The following is a 9,236-nucleotide window of genomic DNA, read 5'->3' as shown; positions in this document are numbered from 1 at the left end:
AGAAAACCAAAACAAAGGTTGCATTGTAAATCTTGTACAATTACAGACACAATTTATGACCTGTTACCAAGAAAATCTTACAATTACTTGATTCTCTTTTCATTTCTTTATTTATTTTCCCTCCTGAATAGGTAAATTATTACATCCTTCTGCTCCAGGATAAAAAATCATGCCAAGAACCAGAGAAGATCCTTATGGCAACATGACTATTAATTTGTGATAGATGGTTAATATTAGATAAAAATTAGCTAAAACAAACACAGCTGGTTAAGGATATCCTTTAAACATCACCATGGCACTATTATGTATAATGTTAAAGCTAGACATATACTAATGGGTTTATTTTATTTTATTTTACTTTATTTTAAACTACATTTTCTTGAGTCTTGTTTAATTATTAGTATATGCATGCAATGTAAAAAAAATATATTTTTCGAAGCTGTAAATAAAACAAATACTGGGTAACACTTTACAATAATATCTAATTTGTTAACATTCGTTAATGTATTAACTAGCATGAACTAACATGAGCAATATATTACAGTATTTATTCATCTTTGTTAACATTAGTTAATAAAAATATAAATGTTCATTGTTTGTCATGTTACTTCACAGTGTATAACCTAATGTTAACACATATAACTTTTGATTTTAAGAATGTATTAGTAAATGTTGATACCAACATTAACTAATTTTATTAAATGCTGTAGATGTATTACTCTTTCTTAGTTCGTTAACTGATGTCAATAAATGAAACCTTATTGTAAAGTGTTACCGATTACTGAAATACAAGATAATACTATTTCAGCCTTTCTTCTTATTTCATGTTTAATTCAGTGTTACTTGCTATCTCTTTGTAATTATTTGTGGAATTTAGCAATTTCTTCAAAGACTAATTTTTTCAGTGTACATGCGGTTTTTATTAAGTTGTGAAACTGTGAATAAATGGTGACCACTCAAATAATCTACAATATATAACTTTATATACCTTTAATACATAATTTGGTTGCACTTTATTTTACAGTATGTGCACTTACATGTACTTACAGTGTACTTGCCAAAGAAAGTACTGGGTAATTAAAGGTATCTACATGGGTTAAGGTTAGATTTAGGGGTAGGTTCAGGGTCAGTACCTTATTACCCAATTATTGTCATTACTATAATAAGTACGTATGTGGCTTCATGGGGAACAGGACTGTAAAATAAAGTGCTATCCATAATTTTTTTTTAACCTTTATTCTTGGAAAATACATACCTATATTATGTTAACTATATACCATTGAACACTAAAGCAACTGCTAAACCTGTAACCTTGCCTCACAATAATCAACAATTGAGAGCATGTTTTATAAGTGCCATTTACAAGGTATATTCTGTCCAATAGGTGGCAGTATGTCTGTTTGTCTGGCATTGTTGTACGTTCAATCTATCACTCTTATTTTGTACTCTTATGATAAACGGAGATAGAGATTAAGAAGGTCTCCAAAAAATCAACCAACAAAGCTGAATCCAAAAGCAAAAGGTAATGTTTTCATGCCCATTAGAGATGAAATTACTTGTTTTTCAGAATGTAGGCTAATCATCAACAATCACTCCATCAGCTCAAGTAGTGTCCAAGCATATCCGTGTTCTCAGTGGAATGGTGCTGATTTACCTATAATCAATTCCTATAATCTAAATAACCACACTCATGGACATACTCATCCCAGATTAGTACTCTTATCAGGAGAAGTCGGTAACCTAGGTGACTGTTTGAAAACATGAAGCGTAGAATACTGAACACTCACTAAGGCAGTGATCTCAAACTCAATTCCTGGAGGGCCACAGCTCTGCACAGTCTTGCTCCAACCCTAATCAAACACACCTGATCCAGCTAATCAAGGTCTTCAGGATTATTAGAAACTTCCTTGCAGGTGTGAGTTGGAGCTGGTTGGAGCTAAACTGTGCAGAGCTGTGGCCCTCCAGGAATTGAGTTTGAGACCACTGCACTAAGGCTTCTGCACTCAAAGCACTTTACATAGAAGGGGGAATCTCCTCAACCACCACCAATGTGCAGCATCCATTTGGATGATGCGACGGCAGACATATTGCGCCAGAATGCCCACCACACACCAGCTTATTGGTGGAGACGTATAGCGTCTGAGGTGTATAGCGTAACGCAGAGGTCTTCAATCCTGCTCCTGGAGGGCCACTGTCCTGCAGAGTTTAGTTCCAACCTGCTTCAGCACACCTGCCTTTGAATATTCAAGCGATTCTGAAGAGCTTGATGAGCTGATTCAGGTGTGTTTGATTAGGGTTGGAACTAAACTTTGCAGGACAGCGGTCCTCCAGGAGCAGGCCCTGAAGACCTCTGGCGTAACGGTTTAATGATCTACAGCAAAATAGAGAGAGCTTTAATGGTAACTTAGCGAATATTTAATTACTACAATAGTGATTTCTTGCTAGAAATAATAAAAAAAATATGGAAAACATTGGTCAAAAATGCCATCTTTATTTTTTTAGTTCAACTGTCACAGAATTGAACGCACTGCATTGTGGGATAAGGCAGTGAAGGATACATCTATGTTGCCTTCAGAAATCGATCAGATGAAGGTATTTCTGTAGACAGGAAGTGAAGCTAACGGTGGATTCAGACGTGCCTTGATACCTTTGTGCCCTGGAATGCTTCCATCGAAGGAAGGATTTTTACTCTAGACGCAGGCATGAAACGTGAAGTATATCAGAGTGAAACGGCTTCTCGAACAAGAAAACATGTAAGGCAGGACTTGAGTTTGTCCATCTATTAGATGGTTGAGGTTTGCTATTGCTGTATCTATCACCTTAATGCAGTGCTTACATAAATTAGCTTCACATAGGCCTTTATTTTTAAACCAGCTGTCTGACGGGCCTATTCACCTACATCAAAAGAAAAATGTGGTTGAATTAACTGATTGCGCCGCTAAAACTGATCTTGTCCCAGTTGAATGCCACTAATACGACATTAAGAAGGAAGAGAAGATGAAAGGCAGAGACTCTTAAACTCATAATAAGCTATTTTGTAAAGAGACGGATTAACCATTCTTTACCAATACAAGCTCAAGAATGTGTGTATGAATACTAGGATAATCAAATAATAAACTATCAGCAAATACTGATATGCCATTATCAACAATTCTGTGTATGAAGTCATTAAGAGGCATTTCTGTGGTATGAAACCACTCAAGTCATTGATTCAGTGGACCAAACAGTATCTTTCAGAGATTGTAGCATCTGATGTCAGATATTCCCCACTGTACTTAAATCAATACAAATAACAACATTAATTAGCACTTCAGTTGATCAAACAGATTTGATCAACAGCTCCACTCAGAAATATTCAATTTCCATTTCCTGATCCACGCTCTTTACTGATAGAAATCAGAGCATTCAACCTGCTCTTAAAACCTTCACTTCCATTAACAAGAGAAAACTCGTGCTTTGACTTTCAAAAATTCCCAAACTGATCTCACAATTTTACAAGGTGACGATTGTATATGAATTCGTAGACTGTGAACTTAAACCTAACCCTCAGTGGGGCGTGAGCTGATCTTACAGAGATTCACCTTATCCAATTATCCAACAGTTCACCAAAACATAAACTAGTTACGAATTGCATGAAAAACCCAACAGAAAACTTGGAACAGAATGTATATTGTTAGAATGTATATGTACCATATACAATAAAAAAAAAAATGAATGAATAAATGAATGATTGAATGAATGAGTGAATGAATAAATGGATGAATGAATGAATGAATGAATGAATGAATGAATGAATGAATGAATGAATGACACATATCACGATCATGCCAAGTCAAGTCAAGTCAAGTCAAGTTTATTTATATAGCGCTTTTCACAACATAGGTTGCATCAAAGCAGCTTCACAGTATTAAATTAAAACAATACATCAATATTTGTTTCTAGTGGAACGTCCACGTTTGGTAATGCTGATCAATAGTATCGTTGATTGATTAATTAAATTAAATATCCCCAAATATCCCCAACTGAGCAAGCCAAAGGCAACAGTGGCAAGGAACCGAAAAACTCCATCAGGTGACCTAATGAAGAAAAAAAAAAACCTTGGGAGAACCCAGGCTCAGTCGGGGGCCAGTTCTCCTCTGGTGTTTATGAACTAGAGGTCGGATTTAACTGTAAGATTAAAAGTATTATATGAATGCCTGGCTGAAGAGATGCGTCTTTAATCTAGTTTTAAACTGGGAGAGCGAGTCTGAGTATCAGGTACTCAACAGTATCAGTAAGACTATTCCAGAGTTTTGGAGCTAAATGTGAAAATGCTCTCCCTCCTTTGGTGGATCTGGATATCCTAGGTATGACCAAAAGCCTCGAATTTAGTGACCTTAAAGAGCGCGATGGATTATAGGGCGATAGAATATCGGTTAAATAGACTGGACCTAAGCCGTTTAGAGCTTTATAAGTCAGTAGCAATACCTTGTAATTAATACGGAACTTTATAGGTAACCAATGTAGTGATGATAAAATTGGTGTTATATGATCATATTTTCTCTAGCGGCGGCATTTTGGACTAACTGTATCTTGTTTATTGAGGATGCAGGACAACCAGCTAATAAAGCATTACAGTAATCTAGTCTCGAGGTCATGAATGCATGAACTAACTTTTCTGCATCAGAAACTGATAGCATGTTACGTAGCTTAGCAATGTTTCTAAGGTGGAAAAAGGCTGTTCTTGTAACATATGAAATATGATTTTCAAAAGATAGGTTGCAGTCTAATATGACACCCAGGTCTTTTACTGTAGAGGATAAAGTAACAGGACATCCTACTATGTTAAAGTTGTATTGTGAGAGGTTTTGTGGGTGGTTTTTTGAACCGATGATTAATACCTCTGTCTTGTCTGGATTTAATAAAAGAAAATTGCGCGTCATCCAATCTTTTATATCTTTAACACACTCTGTCAATTTGGATAATTTAGCGTTTTCATCTGGCCGTGATGAAATATAGATTTGAGTGTCATCAGCATAACAATGGAAACTAATTCCATGTTTCCTTATAATATTTCCAAGTGGCAGCATATATATTGAAAATAACAATTTGTGAGCTTAGAATTATAAGGTTCTATCTCCACTTTTGGTCGAAATTGAGTTTTTGACATAATCTGATCCATTAGGTGTTTATTAATGCCTGTGTGGTGTTATTTTTGTAAAAAAATATTTTGTTAGTAGTTATTAATAAAATAAAAAGGTTCCATCTCAGTTGTGCCAGCTGGGATGTAAAAACTTTGATGCTTAATATCTCGGAACTACCCTAATCGGAGATAGAACCTTATAATTCTAAGCTCACGAATTGTGGTTCTGATGTTTTCTATTTTCTCAGTGAAGAACTTCATGAAATCATTACTACTAAACTGTAACAGAATATTTTGTTCAGGAGACATCTGTTTATTTGTTAGTCTAGCCACGGTGTTAAATAAGAACCTCGGATTGTTTTGGTTGTTTTCTATTAGTTTGCGGAGATGCTCAGCCCTGGCCGTTTTTAGGGCCTTTTTATAACGTGACATACTGTCTTTCCATGCGATTCTAAAGACCTCTAAGTTAGTTTTTTTTTCCATTTATGCTCTAAATTACGGGTTTCTCTCTTTAGAACATGCGTAGTATTGTTGTACCATGGTGCTTTACTTTTCTCTCTGACCTTTTTTAATCTAATGGGTGCAACAATATCCAATGTTCCAGAGAGAATGGTGCTCATAGTGCTAGTTAATTTCTCAAGTTCATCTGTTTGTTTGGGTTCACTGAGCAGCTGAGACAGATCAGATAAGCAATTTGAAAAATTATCTATGGTGGATGGAAGGATTGTTCTGCCTAATCGATAACGCGGCGCAGCATGATATATTACAGGAGTACGTAATATGCAAGTTACCATGTAATGGTCAGTGACATCGTCACTTTGTGGAATGATATCTATATCGGTTGGATCGGTTCCATGTGATATAATTAAATCGAGTGTATGATTAAAACGATGAGTTGGTCCGGTAATGTTTTGCTTGACCCCAAAGGAGTTTAATAAATCTGTAAACGCAGCCCCTAACGCATCATTTGAATTATCTACGTGGATATTAAAGTCTCCAACAATTAATGCTTTATCGAAATTAACTAATAGGTCTGAGAGAAAATCTGCAAACTCTTTTAGGAAATCAGCGTAAGGCCCAGGCGGTCTATATACGGTAGCCAAGGCTAGAGATAATAGGGATATTTTTCAAACATCTAAGAGCGTAACATTTAGTACAAGTACTTCAAACGAAATAAACTTATAGCCCGTTTTCTGAGTAACATTGAGAATATCTCTATAGATTGTTGTGTGTGTGCGTGTGCTCATCCAAATCTGTAAGTAAAAGACTCAAAGTAACCATAAACCTATATTCTCCCAATCTACGAACTCAAGCATCACAACTTATCTGTTTACTGATTTGGTTCTTGCCCAAAACTGTTAATAAACGGCTTGTTTGAGTTTTAGTTATACCTTGTTTCCTGGTTATTTCAGTCTGAGTCTATAGGCCTACGTGACACACATAAACAATCTAATTAAGGTAATGTAATGCATATTTGTCAGTAATAAATTACATTTCTGCAGTCAAAAAATAAATAAAAACATGGAATACTATTTACATGTATTTGGTTTAATTGAATAATATAATTTTAAAAATGCATTTATTCAATTGTTTAGAATCCGCATAAATATGTTCATTATGAAACAATTAAATTTATTCAGTTCAAAAGTATGAGCATGCTTAAAAGTTAAAATGTATGAGATTGAGAGATTGTACGAAACTCCATTTATTCATGATAAATATATAAACCTGGTTATTGTGTATTTAAAACATTCAGTTTATAAGTAGGCTAGTATTTACAGAAATATTACCAGTTTCATTTAAGGCTGACAAATATGCATCACATTGTTTATTAGTTTATGTTAACACTGTTTTACAAATATATAATGTGTAAATATTATTAGTTCGCTTGTGTACAAGCTTACAGTTCAATGTGTTAGGCTATATACTCAATAGTTTTTTTTTTATTCAATATGTCTATTTTTTGTATAAAGTTATCTGAAAACAATGTGATGGTAATTTTGCGCATAGCTGTAATGCAAAAATAAATTCTGTTTTATTTATTTTTTCAACAACACTCAATTTAGTTCAGCTTGAGAATAAAACTAAATATGGGGGAGACTAAAACTAAATATAAACAAAATTATGTTTTGTTGTAAAACTTGTTGGATCATCTGTTGTGCTTAACTAGTTTGAATTGCAATTCATTAAATTCCTCTTCCTGTAATTTCAATGTAATTTCAATTCAATTCTCTGTGGGACATGGCCAGTTCAAAAAATTCCAACCATGATTTGAAAGGGAGCCAAAAATGTTACATTCTGCCTTTGCCCAATCATGTTATCTACTATATATGCATTCTGAAATGTTTCATTAATAAAGTGTTTAAATAAGACAAATCTATTTAAGATGGCAACTGTTTCTCCAAAAATCTATTAAATGGAGACCAAATGGAGACGTATACTACGGTCGATTGGTTAATAGATTTTTCTCCTGAGAAAAAAAGACCCCAGTAATCTCACATGTGCTTCCCCTGCTCAGATATGACAAAAGCCCTACAAAAGTTGCACATCTTAATATAACACATTTCTCATCAAAACACTTCCAAGACCAAATTATCTCAGCAATGTTCATTGAATATCTGATCTAATCTAATCATTGTCTAATTTCTGTCCATTTATGTTTCCAAAGAATTTCAGGAGATCTAAATGAGACATAAAGGAGAACGGATCTTCCTGAGCTATGAAAGAGTAACCTCTGATCAATACTGTTTTCCCATAGGAACTGCTAAGATGCACCATTACAGCTTAATGTCAGTTTTATCATGTTTAATGCGGACAGACCCAGTTGTCCACAGAGTTGTGCAGTGAAACTGAAGCAGGTTTTTTGGCAAAATGTACAGAGTCTCAGCTGGTTTGCAATGAACAAATCAAACAAAAGTAATTAAAATAGCTTGACACAATGTTTCAAGTTTCCCAAATTCAAATGAAAATGCAACTTTTAATGACTTCCACAGTCTTAAAATTATTCAACCCCTTGAATAAATCCCTCACAAATGCACAAATCTGCAAAACAGGTGTTGTCTCAAGCACACCTGATGCAACTCACCAAGGGCTTCATTAGTTGCACCAGGTGTGCTTGAGCTAGAACACATGAAATGTCTGAACTGGCTAGGTTTGTTGAGTGTCAAGTTTGACTGCATGTTAGAAATATGGCTGAATCAAAAGAATGGCTCAAAAAGTTAAGAGAAGATATCATCGCCCATCACAAACAAGGAACAGGATACAAAAAGATAGCGAAGGCACTAAATGTTCATAGAGACACCGTTGGAAGCATAGTTCGCAAGTTCAAAGTTAAAGGAACAGTGGTTCCACTACCTGGACGGGGCAGAAAAAGTAAGCTATCAACGGCTGCAACCAGATTTCTGAGAAGGCAAATGGAAAGCAAGATGGATTTATTGAAATATCAGGAAATCCTAGTAACTTCTACGGAAGACTGTATTCTCGTAAATGTGACTTTATTCTCAAAATATTACGACTTTATTCTCGTAATGTTTTAACTTTAATCTCAAAATATTTCGACTTTATTTTCAAAATATTTCGACTTTATTCTCAAAATGCTACGACTTTATTCTCGTAATTTTAGAGAAATTTTGTTTTAAGGATTTTTTTTTTTTACGTTGCAGTTCAGGGTTTTCGTAAAATTAACATATTTTGACGTTATATATATATATATATATATATATATATATATATATATATATATATAAATAAAATGTTATATAATAATAATATATAATGTAAATATAATAATTGTAGATACAAGTTCACATGTTAATTAATTATTTAATGAGAGACAAGAAGAAAACATACTGCTAATAAATATATTTGGCTTACTTGGCTTAGGCTCGAACAAGACACTTGACCAGACCAGAAATAACCCCCAGACTTCTTAAATTATTTATTTAGTATTTTCAAGTTAACTTTTTATAGTTTCTGCATTTTTTAACGTGTTTTGAGGTTACTGTTTACAAAAAGAAGCTCTTTGGCCAATGGATGTATTTCTCTGCACATGTGTTGGTGTGTAGCTCTTTGACGCCATGCGCACGTCACGATGACGCTGAGCTCTACCTTTCTC

Source organism: Squalius cephalus, assembly GCF_949319135.1.
Source record: "Squalius cephalus genome assembly, chromosome: 4".
Classification (NCBI taxonomy): Eukaryota; Metazoa; Chordata; class Actinopteri; order Cypriniformes; family Leuciscidae; genus Squalius; species Squalius cephalus.
This window is presented reverse-complemented; position numbering follows the sequence as displayed.